The sequence below is a fragment of the Bos indicus genome, chromosome 11 (genome assembly GCF_029378745.1).
Source record: "Bos indicus isolate NIAB-ARS_2022 breed Sahiwal x Tharparkar chromosome 11, NIAB-ARS_B.indTharparkar_mat_pri_1.0, whole genome shotgun sequence".
NCBI lineage: Eukaryota > Metazoa > Chordata > Mammalia > Artiodactyla > Bovidae > Bos > Bos indicus.
The window spans coordinates 39,073,794-39,092,971 of NC_091770.1; positions in this window are offsets into that span (position 1 = coordinate 39,073,794).

A 19,178-nucleotide genomic window follows, 5' to 3' on the forward strand; every position below is an offset into this window, starting at 1 on the left:
ACAGTGGCTAGGAACTTGGCCTCTGAAGTCAGACAACCCTTAGATCAAATACCAATTCTATCAGATCATACTTAGATAAACTTTTAATTGGTTATGTGACATTTCTAAGCCCGAATGTCCTCATATGCAAAGAGGATAAAACAAACATAGCTATTTAAATGTAAAGGTCAAATATGATAACATACACAAAGTGACTAAGCCAGAACCTGGCACAGTAAGTGCTCAGTTAAGTGTTAGATTTAAAACAAATGAAAATTGCCCTCAGGTACTCTGAATTTTTAGGTCCAGTTATTATGGGCACTGATGTACCTGCTGACCACATGAAGAGCTTCTGTTGGAGTAAGCCTACTGGATCCTGGGGCTGAGCTTTTGGCTCACTACAATTATTCTAGGCCAGCTCACACTGGATGTGATAGTAAGAATTCCCTTCTCCACTGTTGCTTCCAGAGCCAATTTCTAAGTAGATGTGACTTTGAGGGCCACCAAGTTCACACATTTGAACTGGAGCACCCTAAATTCCTGCTCCTAGCTCTACATTTGGCCTGGGGCAGGGTGAGACAGTAAACTAAGACTTTAGCAACTAGAAAACAGAGGCTACCTACAACATTTAGAAACAGTTCTCTCTTTAAAGTGAATGTTTATTGGGAAGGTCAAGTCCAGTGAATTTACAATGATTTGCTATTATATCATGATGAAGCTTAAAACCCTAGAAGTCATAATCATCTTTGCATCATACACATTGCTTATCATTTTCAGGAGGTCTAGACTGGCTCTGAAAAATGGTTCATTTTGCTGAGTTTCATATCACTAGGTCCAGGAATGGAACCTAAAACTTCTGGTAGAGCTCTACATAAAAAGGTGATCATTCTAATATCAATGTTAGTGCTTTATTTCTTGAGCTTTGGCCATTACTTGAAGACAAGCAAAAGTTCAAAAGTCTATAGAGATCAGATTGTTTCCAATTCTTTCTCTCAGACTAATAGGAATCTGAGGTAAAGAAGTTCTAGCCTGGGGGACTCTAGGAGTTGTACTGAACAAGCTGATTTAGGTAGATTGAATGGCAAAAATTGAAAAGCCTAAGTACAATATTCAAATGAATCACCAATTCAAAGAGGTCAGAGAGCAAGAATTCATGCATGACTTAAAGGGTGGAAATCAGAAGAGAGTGAAGGTTTTTTGATAAAGAAGGGAGATGTTAAGGGACCTGAGCAGCATGAACATGATGTTTCACACATCATAAAACTAAATGAGAGTTTAATTTCCAGCATGTAATAACATAGGCAGGAAATAATGGTCAGAGAATTAAGAATGTAGAATTGTGCTAAAGAGTTATGTGAAAAATTCCTTTTAATGAGGGGGTTCAATCCTCACATCCATGTTCTCTAGTCAATCTTACCATGTCCCTGATGACTTTATTTCACACTAAAGAAGCTTAGTGTGAAAGTCAAAACAAGTTTCCCATTACTGCCCAAAGTTTTCCTTTTCCAAAAGTCCCTGCATCTCCTTACCATGCATGGCAAATTTGAATTGCAGAAAATAATTTCCATTAGCACTACCAATTGTTGCAAAATGTCACAAGATGTGTGAAAAAACCACACGGTTGGGAATTCGACACACATCATCATTCTTGATGAACCAACTCATTTTTGTCACTGTAGCACAAATATTGGAGTACAATCACAGTATTCTGTCAAGGCAAGGGAATAGAGTAGATGAAATGCCAATTTAGCTAGAGATCAGTACTAACAACAAGTGCTGATTCAGCACACAAGAAGCTGTTCTACAATTAATTCAGGAAAAGAGAGAACTACTCTTTTCTGTAGTAAATGTATTTCTAGTCCATTAAACTATAACATAATGCTGGATAAAACTGCCTCACCATGATTCTACTACTGGATTGACTTAAAATACCAAAATCATCCACTTAGACGCAAATTTCCCTATTTCTATAACAGAAAGGTAACTGAAAGTTCCAAACATTATTCACAGTTAACATTCAGCTCTTAGAGAATGTTTTTTGTTGAAAGTTCAAAACAAGATAGAAGCGTCCAAAGCATTTTATCTTTTAAACATCAGTCTCCAGAACAAAAAGTCATTGAATTCCTGAAATATTTTTCAGCAAAAAATGGACTAGAATTTGCAATACATATTGAAATGCTTTAATGTATGATACAATACTCACAAACATGGGAATTATGCCTAATAAAAATCAGTGGGGATTTTTTGAAATTACATATAAAAGGATATATTTTCATAATCAGAAGCATATTTTTATATTCAAAGAAATTCAGAATATGCAGACTGGACATGGATTTCTAACGTAGTATCTTCCAATTTGGGGGATGTAATATAAATGATCAGCTATTTTTGGAAAAAACGAATGTGCATCCATTTCAGATCTGCTGTCCATTTAAATAGCATATGACAAACAGGCTGGGAACACACTGGAAGGAGCAGAGCAAATAAAAATAAATGTGCTATAAAAATATACTTCTCATAAATGTCCATTTTAAACACCTAAGGATATTAAAATCCAGATTCTGATTTGGTAGGTCTGAGATTCTACATACATCAAGGCTACCACGTGGTATCTATGCTGTTAGTCTGGGGAACAGTCCTTGAAAAACTGTTACGAAGAAATACAAAAGTAAATGTGCATCATACAGAGAGGAGCTTGCTTTTTCAGATCTCTCTGTGAAGTCCCTCTTTGTCTGAACTGTGTGATATCAATGGTTTTTAACTTGGCTGCACGTTAGAATTACCTGGCAAGTTTTCAAAACCCCTGCGGTCCAGGTCACATCCCAAATCAACTAAAGCAGAATCTTGAGGGCTGATGCCTAGCATCAGTGGTTGTTGAGGGTCCCCAGGGGATTCGAATGTATAACAAGAGTGAGAAACAATTGCTTAATCACTTAGATTGACTTTTAGTGACATTAACAAACAAAATTTAAGCTCATCTCTTCTTAACTTTAGCTCAGTAACCAAGTACTTGAACAGATGTCATGACTGCTACAAATATCAACACAGGAAAATCAAGCAAAATCCTTAGCTGTTTTGATCCTTTTCCACTGTAGTTTTTTTTTTTTTTTTTTTTTTTTTATGATTAAGCAAAGAACTTCCAGGTTTTATTTTTTGAACATTTAACAAGAAAACATTCAACCAAATTAAAAAAAAATTAGGATGGATTAATTTTCAATAAAATAGTCAGCTTAAAATACCAGCCTTTCTGGTGCACTGGGATGACCCGGAGGGATGGTACAGGGAGGGAGGTGGGAGGGGGGTTCAGGATGGGGAACATGTGTACGCCCGTGGCGGATTCATGTTGATATGTGGCAGAACCAATACAATATTGTAAAGTAATTAGCCTCCAATTAAAATAAATAAATTTAAATTAAAAAAATTAAAAAAAAATACCAGCCTTTTCATTTAGGGCCAAGGAGGCCAATAGTTTCTGTTTGAACAGCAGAACTGCACAATAGACATGTTTACCTTTATTTGATGGCACAGAAATATAAAAGTCATACAACTTTCATTGACCTCCTCCCTTCCCCCAGAGAGTTCATACAATTGCTACTTAGGTCAGTACTCAGCCCTTTAAAAATTATCAGTTATCTTTTGAAATATATCTACAATTACTCTGATAATGAGAACACTTTTAAAAACAATTCTTTTAAGAAACACCTTAAAATAATGTTGTGGCACATTAGGTTTCTTAAAGAAACAGCAAAAATAAAAAATAATGTTTAAGAATTATAGTCCCTTGTTTATAGAAACCATCCAAATAAAATAGTTTCTCTAATTAGTTATCCTTGCTTATAATTTATCCACTGTAGTTCTTTAGGCAACTTTGTGAGGATTTCTTAGAGTAAAGTCCATAGATGTCCTCTTATCTATTAGTTGGATGCACATTTTGCTGGTCTTATTTCACTACAGTTTTAAGGAAAGAAAAGCACAACTTTCTGAATATATGTTATCTTTAATTCACAGTGGCACACATTGATTGATAATTCTTCGTGAATCCCAACTTCAGCTTCATACTGAATATGGAAACAGCTTCAATCTCCTCATTATTGCAGAGAACTAATACTTTGTATATGGGGATTCCCAAGCGGTTCAATGGTAAAGACTATGTCTACTAATGCAGGAGATGTGGGTTTGATCCCTGGGTCTGGAAGATCTCCTGGAGAAGGAAATGCCAATCTACTCCAGGATTCTTACCTGGGAAATCCCATAGACAGAAGAGTCTTGAAAGGCTACAGTCCTTGGGATTGCAAAAGAGTCAAACATGACTTAGTGACTAAACAACAACAATACTTTATATAACATTTTTAAAGAAAAAAGATGCTGATAGCAGCCACAGCAAATGAAAACAAGATTAACTTTCAGTTAATCTGGTGGTCAATATCTTGATCTCAAGTAACAGAACCATGGAAATAAACTTTGGTTAGGCTTAAATTCTCTACACCACAGAACATTATCACAATAAAAACTCATTATGTATCTGAAACATTTTACATACTAATGCACATTTCTCCATAAATGTGCAGGATAATTAAAAAGCAAAGGTAATCTTGACTAGTGGCATCTCCAACACAAATTCCTAAACATCTACATAGCAACCACAGGTCAAAATCCTTTCTAATATCGATTGTACCAAAGAAATCTTCCCATATCCTCAGTATCTGGTCTCTTATTTCTTTCAAATTAAAATTTTAATCATGTCTTTATTCCTTCATTCAATATTCCTTTATTCAACTAATTAAATGCTAGTGTACTGTGCTACACTCTGGATATAAGGCATAGTGAGCAAAACCAGATAAAGTCCCTGGTTTTGTTAGAGTTTATAAAACAGAAGGGAAGATAGACATCCCTTAAAAAATTACAGCATCATAAACTACTACATATAAAATAGATAAGCAATGTGGATTTTGTAAGAACTTAAAATGGACTATAATCTGCAAGAATACTGAATCATTATTCTACATGTTAAACTAGCACAATATTGCAAAGGAACTACACTTGATTTTTCAAAAAGAAATGTATGAATCATATCCCCTTTATGGGTCACTGCCTTGTCGTGCTGAAGGGGCTTGTGTAACTCAATGAGACTATGAGCCATGCTGTGTAGGACCATCCAAGATGGACGGCCCATAGCGGAGAGTTCTGACAAAAAGTGATACACTGGAGGAAGTAATGGCAAACCACCCCAGTATACTTGCCGTGAGAACTTCTTAAACTATAAAAAGACAAAAAGATATGACATCAAAAGATGAGTCCCCCAGGTCTTGACACCACTATTCAAGATCATCTTTGCTTTTTAATTATCCTGCACATTTATAAAGAAATTTGCAATAGTATGTAAAATGTTTCAGAACCATAATGAGTTTTTACTGTGATAATGTCTGTGATGTGGAGAATTTATATGGCAATGGGTGAATTTAATTCAGATGACCATTATATCTACTACTATGGGCAAAAAGCCCATAGGAAAAATGGAGTAGGCCTCATAATCAACAAAAGAGTCAGAAATGCAGTATTTGGGTGCAACCTAAAAAATGATGGAATGATATCGGTTTGTTTCCAAGGCTTCACTCCACATCACAGTAACTGAAGTCTATGCCCCTACCACTGATGCTGAAGAAGCTAAACTTGGTCAGTTCTATGAAGACCTAGAAGACTTCCCAGAACTAACACCAAAAATAGATGTTCTATTCACCACTGGGGATTGGAATGCAAAAGCAGGAAGCCAAGAGATACCTGGAGTAACTGGCAAGTTTGGCCTTCAAGAACAAAAAGCAGCAGAGTAAGGGCTAACTGAATTCTGCCAAGAGAATGCACTGGTCATAGCAAACCCCATTTTCAACAATGCAAGAGACAACTTTACACATGGACATCACCAAATGGTCAATACCGAAATTGAATTGATTACATTTTTTGTAGCCATAGATGGAGAAACTTCTATGGTCAGCAAAAACAAGGCATGTTGCTGACTGTAGCTCAGATCATCAGCTTCTCATAGAAAAATTCATGCTTAAACTAAAGAGACAAGGAAAACCACCAGGCCAGCCAGGTATGACTTAAATCAAATCTGCTATGAAAATGCAGTGGAGGTGATGAACAGACTCAGGGAATTAGGTCTAGTAAACAGCGTGCCTGAAGAACTATGGATGGAGGTCCATAATATTGTGCAGGAGGCAGTGAACAAAACAACCTCAAATAAAAAGAAAAGCAAGAAGGCCAAGTGGTTCTCTGAGGAGGCTTTACAAATAGTTGAAGAAAGAAGAGAAGTGAAAAGCAAAGGAGAAAGGGAAAGGTATTACCCAACTAAACAGAGTTCCAAAGAATAGTAAGGAGAGACAAGAAGGCCTTCCTCAAGGAACACTGCATAAAACTAGAGGAAAACAACAGAAGGGGAAGATTAGCAATCTCTTCAGGAAAATTGGAAATATCAAAGAACATTTTCCCAAAGATGGGCACAATAAAGGACAGAAACAGCAGAGATCTAGTAGGTGCTGAAGAGATCAAGAGGAGATGGAAAGAATACACGGAAGAACTATACCAAAAAGATCTTAATGAATTGGATAACATGATGATGTGGTCAGTCACTCAGAGCCAGACATTCTGGAGTGTGAAATCAAGTGGGCCTTAGGAAGCACTGCTGTTAATAAAGCTAGTGAATGTGATAGAATTCTAGTTAGAGCTATTCAAAATCCTAAAGGATGATGCTATCAATGTGTTGCACTGAATATGTCAGCAAATCTGGAAGACCCAGCAGTGGCCACAGGACTGGAAAAAGTCAATCCTCATCCAAATTCCCAAGAAAAGTAGTACTAAGAATGTTCTAACCATTGGACAATTGCACTTATCTCCCATGCTAGAAAGGTTGTGCTTAAATTTTGCATGCTAGGCTCCAGCATTATGTGAACCAAGAACTTCCAGATGTCCAAGCTGGGTATAGAAAAGGTAGAGGAACCAGAGATCAAATTGCCAACATTTGCTGGATCATAGAGAAAGGAAGGGAATGTCAGGGGGGAGGAGGGGAAACTATCTCCGTTTCATCAACTATGCTAAAGTGTTTGACTGTGTGAATCATAACAAACTGTGGAAAGTTCTTAAAGAAATGGGAATATCAGGCCATCTTACCTGTCTCCTGAGAAACCTGTATGCATGTCAAGAAGCAAGAGTTAGAACCCTGTATGGGAAAACTGATTGGTTCAGGATTGAGAAAGGAGTACGACAGGACTGCCTGCTGTCACCCTGTTTATTTAAACTATATGCCGAGCACATTATGAGAAATGACAGGCTGGGTGAGTTATAAGCTCAAATCAAAATAGTCAGGAGAAACATCAACAACCTCAGATATGCAGATGATACCACTCTAATGGCAACAGAGAAGAGGAACTAAAGAGCCTCTTGACGAAAGTGAAGGAGGAGAGTGAAAGAGCCGGCTTAAAACTAAATATTATAAAAACTAAGACCATGGCATCCAGTCCCCATTACTTCATAGCAAATAGAACGGTAAAAGGTGGAAATAGTGACATATTTCCTCTTCTTGGGGTCTAAAATCACTGTGGATGGTGACTGCAGCCATGAAATCAGAAGATGATTGTTTCTTGATAGGAAAGCAAGATAGTGTGTTGAAAAGCAGAGACTACTCTGCCAACAAAGGTCTGTATAGTCAATGCTATGGTTTTCCCAGTGGTCATGTATAGTTGTGAGAGCTGGACAATAAAGAAGGCAAAATGCCGAAGAATTAATGCCTTTGAACTCTGGTGCTGAAGACTCCTGAGAGTCCTTTGGACAGCAAGGAGATCAAACCAGTCAATCTTACGGGAAATCAACCCTGAATACTCATTGGAAGGATTAATGCTGAAGCTGAAGCTCCAGTATTTTGGTCACTAGATGCGAACAGCTGACTCATTGGAAAAGTCCCTGATGCCAGAAAAGATTGAGGGCAGAAGGAGAAGAGGCTGTCAGAGGATAAGATGGCTGGATGGCAACACCAATGCAATGGACATGAACTTGGGCATATTTTGGGAGATGGTGAGGGATAGGGAGGCCTGGTGTGCTGCTGTCCATGGGGTTGCAAAGGGTCAGATACGACTGGGCAGCTGAACAACAGCAATGACAATAATCATACAGGCTCATGTAAAAGAAAAAAAATACAGACTCAAGTAGGAAAAAATCATAAAACTGCAGCTACAAAAAACGCTTTTTTAAAAAAGTAAGGAACAGTGATATGGACTCTAAAATAGAATTTGACCTGTTTAGGGAGATCAAGGAAGAATATCCTGAAGAAGCAACATTTGAACTGTAATCTGAAAGATGGTCAGTTTTTGTCTTATTTTAAAAAAGCTATATTGAGGTATAATTGATATACAAAGAACCATACAAATTTAATGTATACAATTTGATGCATTTGAACACAGGCAAACATTTATGACACCATAATCTCCATCAATGTACTCAGTTCAGTCGCTAAGTCATGTCCAACTCTTTGTGACCCCATGAATTGCAGCACGCCAGGCCTCCCTGGCCATCATCAACTCCTGGAGTTCACCCAAACTCACGTCCATTGAGTTGGTGCTATCCAGCCATCTCATCCTCTGTTGTCCCCTTCTCCTCCTGTCCCAATCCCTCCTAGCATCAGGATCTTTTCCAATGAGTCAACTCTTCACATGAGGTGGCCAAAGTACTGGAGTTTCAGCTTTAGCAACAGTCCTTCCCAAGAACACCCAGGACTAATCTCCTTCAGAATGGACTGGTTGGATCTCCTTGCAGTCCAAGGGACTCTCAAGAGTCTTCTCCAACACCACAGTTCAAAAGCATCAATTCTTTGGTGTTTAGCTTTCTTCAAAGTCCAACTTTCACATCCATACATGACCACAGGAAAAACCATAGCCTTGACTAGAGGGACCTTTGTTGGCAAAGTAAGAATGCTCAAACTACTGCACAACTGCACTCATCTCACACACTAGTAAAGTAATGCTCAAAATTCTCCAAGCCAGGCTTCAGCAATATGTGAACCGTGAACTTCCAGATGTTCAAGCTGGTTTTAGAAAAGGCAGAGGAACCAGAGATCAACTTGCCAACATCTGCTGGATCATCAAAAAAGCAAGAGAGTTCCAGAAAAACATCTGTTTTATTGACTATGCCATAGCCTTTGACTGTGTGGATCACAATAAACTGTGGAAAATTCTTCAAGAGATGGGCATACCAGACCACCTGACCTGCCTTTTGAGAAACCTGTATGCAGGTTAGGAAGCAACAGTTAGAACTGGACATGGAAAAACAGACTGGTTCCAAATAGGAAAAGGAGTACATCAAGGCTGTATATTGTCACCCTGCTTATTTAACTTCTATGCAGAGTACATCATGAGAAATGATGGGCTGGAAGAAGCACAGACTGGAATCAAGATTGCCGGGAGAAAGATCAATAACGTCAGATATGCAGATGACACCACCCATATGGCAGAAAGTGAAGAAGAACTAAAAATCATCTTGATGAAAGTTGAAAGAGGAGAGTGAAAAAGTTGGCTTCAAGCTCAACATTCAGAAAATGAAGATCATGGCATCTGGTCCCATCACTTCATGGGAAATAGATGGGAAAACAGTGAAAACAGTGTCAGACTTTATTTTTTGGGGCTCCAAAATCACTGCAGCATATATGACTACTAATGAGAGTTACCCTCTTAACAAATTTTAAAGTGCACCATATAGTATTGTTAACTATAGGCACTAATGTACAGGACATCTCAAGAAATTATTTGACATAAGTGAAACTTCATGCCTTTTGAATAACAACTCCTCAATGCTCCATCCTCCAGCTTTTGGCCACCACCCTTAATATTCTCTGCTTCTATGAGTGAGTACTTTGCTGCTAAGTCACTTCAGTCGTGTCCGACTCGGTGCGACCCCATAGATGGCAGCCCCCTGGCTCCCCCGTTCCTGGGATTCTCCAGGCAAGAACACTGGAGTGGGTTGCCATTTCCTCCTCCAATGCATGAAAGTGAAAAGTGAAAGTGAAGTCGCTCAGTTGCGTCCAACTCTAGCGACCCCATGGACTGCAGCCCACCAGGCTCCTCCATCCATGGGATTTTCCAGGCAAGAGTACTGGAGTGGGGTGCCATTGCCTTCTCCCGTGAGTACTTTAGGTACCTCATATAAGTGGAATCTAAGTGGAATCATACAGTGTTTGACTTACTGTGACTGGTATTTCATTTAGATGACCCCTCAAAGATCATCCAGATAGTTACAAAGAGAGAATTTACTTTTTTTAGGCTGAATGATATCCTATTTTATGTATGTATCACTTTTGTTCTTTACCCATAGACCTGTAAATGTAACTTAGGTTATTTCCACATCTTGACAACCTAAGTTCCACAAATGTAACTTAGGTTATTTCCACACCTTGATTAGTGGTGCAGAAAACATGGGAATGTAGCCATCTTTGAGATTTTTCTTTCAATTCTTTTGGTTGTATAACCAGAAGCAAGATTGCTTGATCATACAATACAGTTTTTACCTTTTTGAGGAATCTCTCTACTGTTTGCCATAGCTGCTATACCATTTTGCATCCCCATCAACAGTGCACAAGGGTCCCGATTTACCATAGTCTTAGCAACACTTGTTACCTAACAGGTGTGAAGTGATATGTTATTGAAGTTTTGATTTGCACTCCCTGATAATTAATGATATTGAACATCTTCATATACTCATTGGCCATTTGTATGCCTTCTTTAGAGAAATGTCAGTTCAAGTCCTTTGCCATTTTATCTGTCTACCCATTAACTTACTGCTATTGAGTTGTAGTAGTTCCTTATATATTTTTGAAATTAACCTCTTATCAAATATATGGTTTGCAAATATATTCTCACATTCCAGAGGCTGCCTTTTCATTCTGTTGATTGTTTCCTCTGCCTACCAGGACTAATTTGTGAAAAAACAGAAAATCTGAACAGATTTTTCAAAAATGAGTTAGGATATTAAAGGCATGCTTACAGAAATTAAAAAAAAAAAAACAATTTTAAAACTCATATGGAATCACAAAAGACCCTAAATAGTCAAGAGTAATTTTGAACAAGATAAACAAAGCTGAAGGCCTCACACATCTTGACTTTGAGATTAAAACATTACAGTACTGGCATATAATACTGATCTAATGATTAATGGAATGAAATAGAGAGCCCAGAAATAAACACGCATATATATACTCTATTGATCTTTGGCAAGGGTACCAAGACCAATGGTCTCTTCAACAAAATGGTACTGGGAAAACTGGAAATCCACATACAGAAACCTGAAATTGGACCCTACCTTATACCATAACACAAAAATCAACTCAATAAGCTGTGAAACTGTGAAACTTTTTTAAAGAAAACCTAAAAAAAATTAGTTTTTGACATCAGTCTTGGCAATAATATATTGAATATGACACTAAAAGCATAAATAGACAAATGGGACTACATCAAGGATGGTCAATATTAACTTAATGAAAAGGAACTAGAAGAACTTTCTAAGTAGAGGGAACAAAGATAAATGGCAGAAGGAAGCATTGCAGACAGGAAGAACAGAATGGGACCACTGAAGTTCTGCTTGGAGCAGAGAGGGAAGGAAGTATGGTGGGCATCTAAACTATTGTTCAAAATGGTGCCACTACCTGCATCTTAGATTTGGGAAATATTTCTCAAGAGGATTATGTGTACTTTGATTAGGGAGGTGAAAATTACCGAATACAATTAAAACAGTCAAACACACAGAAGGACAGCTGGCCTTTGAGAACACAGGGGATAGGAACACTGACCCACCATGAAGTTAAAAATCCAAGTAGAACTTATAGTTGGCCCTCCATATATGCAGTTTCTTTGTATCCAAGTTTCCTCTGCATACAAGGTTCTGTATCTGCAAATTCAGTTTGCTGCAGATCATGTAGTATTGTAGTATTTACTACCGAAAAAAAAAATCCACATATTTAAGTGGACCCATGCAGTTCAAACGCATGTTGTTCAAAAGTCTGTGTATTGTAAACACAGCCTCCAATTTACATTTCTTTCTTTTCACAATTCTACACCAATAAATACATTATAGATGTATTAGAATATTATAAGAATATTAGAATATTATAAGGGGTGAAGCTAAAAATTATCCTAGGGATTAGACTAGTACACTAATTTTTAAAATAATAACTCTATATTCTACATTTTCCTCTACTTTCTTTACAATAATTTAAATTCTATGACACATCTTCTATAAATAGAGTGGAAAAATCTAGTGATAAATCTTGTGAACCAAATGTCACCATTTGGTTGTATGTACGTAAATATATTACCATATATGGAGAACAATTTTAAATAGGAAACACCAGGAAACAATTTTAAAATAAGAATTTGATTCCAGGGTAAGTAAACAATAGCCAGTTGGCCCAATCCAGCCCTGGCCTATTTTTGTAAATAAAGTTATCTTGTAACAGTGTCACATACATTAATTTAAATACTGTCTATGGTTACTTTTGTTAGGTAGTTAGAATAGAAAAAAGGAGTCCTGGTGGCTAAAAGACAAAGAAGGGAAAAGCCCATAAAAATAGAACAAATGAAGGTCTAAGGACTGGAGTGAGGACCTCAGGTAAAACAGTCTTCCTGGCTAGCCCAGTTTACATAGGGAAGGGCCAGGGGGAGGAGGAAAAAAAAAAAAAAAAACATAAGAAGAGGAGCCAAAATTGAGGGGCGGGGGGTGGGGGACACTTCTTTTTTCCTTTCATGTTTTGGGTCAGCCTGCCTTTACGCCTCAAGGATGTATTTTCCTTTGCTTGCCAAATAAAGCTGAGCTGTAACATGGGGCCATCCCTTGCTTCAAATTTTTGTGGCAACTGAGGAAATTAAACAGGGCTGTAACACTGATCCATCAGTTGCTTCAACTTTTTGCTATAGCTGGTAGAACCCAGGAAATTACAAACTCCCCCAACAGTCCTGGGAAAACCAGGACATTATTTGCTTTATGACAGGCCTCTTAAAATTCCAACTAGGAATCAACTTACCGTGAGTTTTTTTTGCATGAAGACTATGTTTTATGCCTACTTTTAGTTGCATCCCCACAACGACCCCTAGGACTAGTGCTAATAATTAGGAGAACTACAGCAATACCTTCATATAAGTTCAGTTGCAAAGTCGTGTCCAACTCTTTGTGATCCCATGAAGTGCAGCATGCCAGGCCTCCCTGTCCATCACCAACTCCCAGAGTCCACCCAAACCCATGTCCATTGAGTTGAGGATGCAGTCCAACCATCTCATCCTTTGTCCTTCCCTTCTCCTCCTGCCTTCAATCTTCACCAGCATCAGAGTTTTTTCCAATGAGTCACTTCTTGGCATCAGGTGGCCGAAGTATTGGAGTTTCAGCTTTAGCATCAGTCCTTCCAATGAATATTCCTTTTGGATGGATGGGTTGGATCTCCTTGCAGTCCAAGCGACTCTCAAGAGTCTTCAACACCACAGTTCAAAAGCATCAATTCTTCTGCACTCAGCTCTTTATAGTCCAACTCTCACATTCATACATGACTACTGGAAAAACCATAGCTTTAACTAGAAGGACCTTTGTTGGCAAAGTAATGTCTCTGCTTTTTAACTTGCTTCTAGGTTGGTGAAAACTTTCCTTCCAAGGAGCAAGCATCTTTTAATTTCATGGCTGCAGTCACCATCTGCAGTGATTTTGGAGCCCAGAAAAATAAAGTCTGACACTGTTTCCATTGTTTACCCATCTATTTGCCATGAAGTGATGGAACCAGATGCCATAATCTTAGTTATCTGAAAGTTGAGTTTTAAGTCAACTTTTTCACACTCCTCTTTCACTTTCATAAAGAGGCTCTTTAGTTCCTCTTCCCTTTCTGCCATAAGGGTGGTGTAATCTGCATATCTGAAGTTATTGATATTTCTCCTGTCAATCTTGATTCCAGCTTGTGTTTCATCCAGCCCAGCATTTCTCATGATGTACTCTGCACATAAGTTAAATAAGCAGGGTGACAATATACAGCCTTGAAGTACTCCTTTCCCAATTTGGAATCAGTCTGTTGTTCCATGTCTGGTTCTAACCATTGCCTCTTGACCTGCATGCAGATTTCTCAGGAGGTAGGTCAGGTGATCTGGTATTTCCATCTCTTGAAGAATTTTCCAGTTTGTTGTGATCCACCTAGTCAAAGGCTTTGGCCTAGTCAATAAAGAAGTAGATGATTTTCTGAAACTCTCTTGCTTTCTTGATGATCCAACAGATGTTGGCAATTTGATCTCTTGTTCCTTTGCCTTTTTAAATCCAGCTTGAAGGTCTGGAAGTTCACAGTTCATGTACTGTTGAAGCCAGGCTTGGAGAATTTTGAGCATTACTTTGCAGGCGTGTGAGGTGAGTGCAATTGTGTGGTAGTTTGAACATTCTTTGGCATTGCCTTTCTTTGGCATTGGGAGGAAAACTGACCTTTTCCAGTACTATGGCCACTGATGAATTTTCCAAATTGCTGGCATATTGAGTGCAGCACTTTAACAGTACCATCCTTTAGAATTTGAAATAGCTCAACTGGAATTCCATCACCTACACTAGCATTGTTTGTAATGATGCTTCCTAAGGCCCGCTTGACTTCACATTCCAGGATGTCTGGCTCTAGGTGATTGATGACACCATCGTGATTATCTGGGTCATGAAGATCTTTTTTGTACAGTTCTTCTGTGTATTCTTGCCACCTCTTCTTAATATCTTATGCTTCTGTTAGGTCCATACCATTTCTGTCCTTTATTGTGCCCATCTTTTCATGAAATGTTTCCATGGTATCTCTAATTTTCTTGAAGAGATCTCTAGTCTTTCCCATTCTATTGCTTTCCTCTATTTCTTTGCATTGATTACTCAAGAAGGCTTTCTCATCTCTCCCTGCGAGTCTTTGGAACTCTGCATTCAAATGTGTATATCTCTCCTTTTCTCCTTTGCCTTTCACATCTTTTCTTTTCTCAACTATTTTTAAGGCCTCCTCAGACAACCATTTTGGCATTCTTTTTCTTGGGGATGGTCTTAATCACTGCCTCCTGTACAAAGTCATGAACCTCCATCCATAGTTCTTCAGGCATTCTATCAGATCTAATGCCTTTAATCTATTTGTCACTTCTACTGTATAATCATAAGGGATTTAATTTAGATCATTCCTGAATGGTTTAGTGGTTTTCCCTACTTTCTTCATTTTAAGTCTGAATTTGACAATAAGGAGTTCATGATCTGAACCACAGTCAGCTCCCAGTCTTGTTTTTGCTGACTGTATAAAGCTTCTTTATCTTTACCTGCAAAGAATATAATCAATCTGATTTAGGTATTGACCATCTGGTGATGTCCATGTGTAAAATCTTCTCTTGTATTGTTGGAAGAGGGCGTTTGCTATGACCAGTGCGTTCTCTTGGCAAAACTGTTAGCCTTTGCCCTGCTTAATTTTGTACTCCAAGGCCAAATTTGCCTGTTACTCCAGGTATCTCTTGACTTCCTACTTTTGCATTCCAGTCCTCTATAATGAAAAGGACATCTTTATGGGGTGTTAGTTCTAGAAGGTCTCGTAGGTCTTCATAGCACAGTTAAACGTCAGCTTCTTCAGCATTACTGGTTGGGGGCATAGACTTGGATTACTCTGATATTGAATGGTTTGCCTTGTTAATGAATAGAGATCATGCTGTCGTTTTTGAGATTGCACCCAAAAACCATATTTTGGGCTCTTTTGTTGACTATGTTGGCTACTCCATTTCTTCTAAGGGATCCTTACCCATAATAGCAGATATAATGATCAATACTTTATTACATAAGTACCTGGAATGTTAGGTCCATGAATCAAGATAAATTGGAAGTGGTCAAAAAGAGATGGCAAGAGGGAACATCACCATTTTAGGAATCAGTGCATTAAAATGGAATGAAATGGGTGAATTTAACTCAGATGACCACTATATCTACTACTGTGGGCAAGAGTCACCAGACGGTCAATATAAAAATCATATTGATTATATTCTTTGCACCCTAATATGGAGAAGCTCTATATAGTTAGCAAAAATAAGACCTGGAGCTGAATGTGGCTCTAATCAGCTTCTTATTGCAAAGTTGGGATTTAAATTCAAGAAAGTAGGGAAAACCTCTATACCATTCATGTATGACTTAAAACAAATCCCTTATGATTATACAGTAGAGGTGATACATTAATTCAAGAGATTAGATCTGGTAGACAAAGTGTCTGAAAACCTATGGCTATAGGTTTGTAACATTGTACAGGAGGTGGTGACTAAAATCATTCCAAAGAAAAAGAAATGAAAGAAAGCAGACTGCTTGTCTGAGGAGGCTTTACAAATAGCTGAGAAAAGAAAAGAAGTGAAAGGCAAGGGAGAAAGGAAAAGATACACCCAACTGAATGCAGAGTTCCAGAGAATAGCAAGAAGAGTCAGAAAGCCTTCTTAAGTTAACAATGCAAAGAAAAATAGAGGAAAACAATAGAATAGGAAAGACTAGAGACCGCTTCAAGAAAATTGGAGATATCAAGGGAATATTTCATGCAAAGATGGGCACAATAAAGGACAGAAATGGTAAGGACCTAAAAGGAACAGAACATATTAAGAAGAGATGGCAAGAAGACACATAAGAAGTACACAAAATAGTTTTTAATGATCCAGATAACCACAATGGTGTGGTCACTCATCTAGAGCCAGATATATTGGAGAGTAAAGTCAAATGGGTCTTAGGAAACATTACTAGAAACAGCTAGTAGAGGTGATGTAATTCCAACTGAGCTATTTCAAATCCTAAGATGATGCTTTTAAAGTGCTGCACTCAGTATGTCAGCAAATCTGGGAAACTCAGCAGTGGCTACAGGACTGGAAAAGATCAGTTTTCATTCCAATCCCAAGGAAGAGCAATGCCAAAAAATGTTCATACTACTCTACAATTGTGCTCATTTGACATGCTAGCAAAGTAATGCTCAAAATTCTTCAAGCTAGGCTTCAGCAGTACATGAACAGAGAACTTCCAGATGTATATGCTGGATTTAGAAAAGGTAGAGGAACCAGAGATCAGGTTGCCAACATTCATTATATAATGGAGAAAGCCAAGAAATTCCAGAAAAATCATCTGCTTCACTGACTGCTAAAGCCTTTGATGGTTGGATTTCAACAAACTGTGGAAAATTCTTAAAGATTTTGGAATACCAGACCACTTTTACCTGTCTCCTGAGAAACCTGTATGCAGGTCAAGAAACAATTAGAACTGGACATGGAACAATGGACTGGTTCCAAATTGGGAAAGGAGTACGATAAGGCTGTACATAAGTACAGTATGTAAGTACAGTAAGTAAATATGATAAGGTGACAATCATAATTGTCACCCTGCTTATTTTACTTATAGGCAGAATCCATCATGGGAGATGCCAGCTAGATGAATCCCAAGCTGTAAATAAGATTGCTAGGAAAAATATCAGCATCCTTAGATATGCAGATGGTACCACGTTAATGGCAGAAAGTGAAGTGGAACTAAAGAGCCTCTTAATGAGGGTGAAAGAGGAGAGTGAGAAAGCTGGCTTAAAAGTCAACATTTAAAAAAATAAAAATCATGGCATCCAATCTGATCACTTCATGGCAAATAGAAGGGGAAACAGTGGATATAGTAACAGATTTTATTTGTTAGTGTTCCAAAGCCATTGCAGACAGTGACTATAGTCATGAAAGTAAAAGACTCTTGCTCCTTGGAAAGAAAGCTGTGAGCAACCTTGACAGCATATTAAAAAGCAGAGACATAATTTTTCCAGCAAAGATCTGTATAGTCAATGCTATGGTTTCACCAGTAATCATGTACGGATGTGAGAGTTGGTCCATAAAGAAGGCTGAGTGCTGAAGAATTGATGATTTCAAATTGTGGTATTGGAGAAGACTCTTGAGAGTCCCTTGAAGTGTAAGAAGATCAAGCCAGTCAGTCCTAAAGGAAATCAACTCTGAAAATTTATTGGAAGGATTGATGCTGAAGCTGAAGCTCCGATCTTTGGCCACCTGTTGCTAAGAGTTGACTCATTGTTACCAATGACACTGATGTTGGGAAAGATTGAATTCAGAAGGAGAAGAGGGCAGCAGAGGATGAAGTAGATAGTATAACTAACTCAATGGACATGAATTTGACCCACTCCAGGAGACAGTGAACAACAGAGGAGCCTGTTGTACTGCAGTCAGGGGTCATAGAGTTGGACACGACCTGACAACTGAACAACATAAACAACCCCTGCATCATCATAGGGATTATTTGAGGTTGAGTGAAGGGTGAAAATATTTCTTCCTTTCATTCAAAAAAGCAGGGAACAAACATCTAGATTTTGGTAGAGGAAAGATGCATGGGAGCTTCTGTACAACTGAGTGGGACTCCCAGCTCTGAGATAAGGAGAATGAGAAAGAAGGACATCTCAAACAGAGCACCATGGCCTGTGTCTAGGGAGATTATTGTGTCAGCAAAGGCATACTTACTAAAATTTTTAATATCACAAAGTTGAAAACTTGCCTCGAAGTCAGAAAGTAACAGGAGCATCCAAACCAGAGAAGGCATGGCCCGTGACTAATGAAATAGAATCCTGCTTGAAATTTTACTTCTGTTAGTTCTGTAATTCATATTTTGCACAAGCTCTCAATACAAAGCTTTACTTTTTGTTAAATTGTTATTTGTATGTATCTTATAACTGGGAAACTGAGTGAATTCTCACTAGCCAAACATACCTATATAGCCAACACTCAGATCAGGAAAGAGAAATTAGCTGCCATCACTGCTCATTCTGTATGCTGCTGCTGCTGCTGCTAAGTCGCTTCAGTTGTGTCCAACTCTATGTGACCCCATAGACAGCAGCCCACAAGGCTCCCCCGTCCCTGGGATTCTCCAGGCAAGAACACTGGAGTGGGTTGCCATTTCCTTCTCATTCTGTATACACCATCTTAACTTGGCTTCATGCATCTTTGTTAAGTATCACTATTTGGTCTTAACCATATTTCTGATTCTTATTTCTGGGGATCAGACTTCCAATAGGGTGAAGTCCAGGGATAACTGCTCAGTTCTAGAACATCTGGTGAGGGGGCAACCTCAGAGACAAAGAAGAGGTGGCCTGGGTCCATTATATAGACCATAGTTCAGCAAAAATTTTCTTATAAAAGACCAAA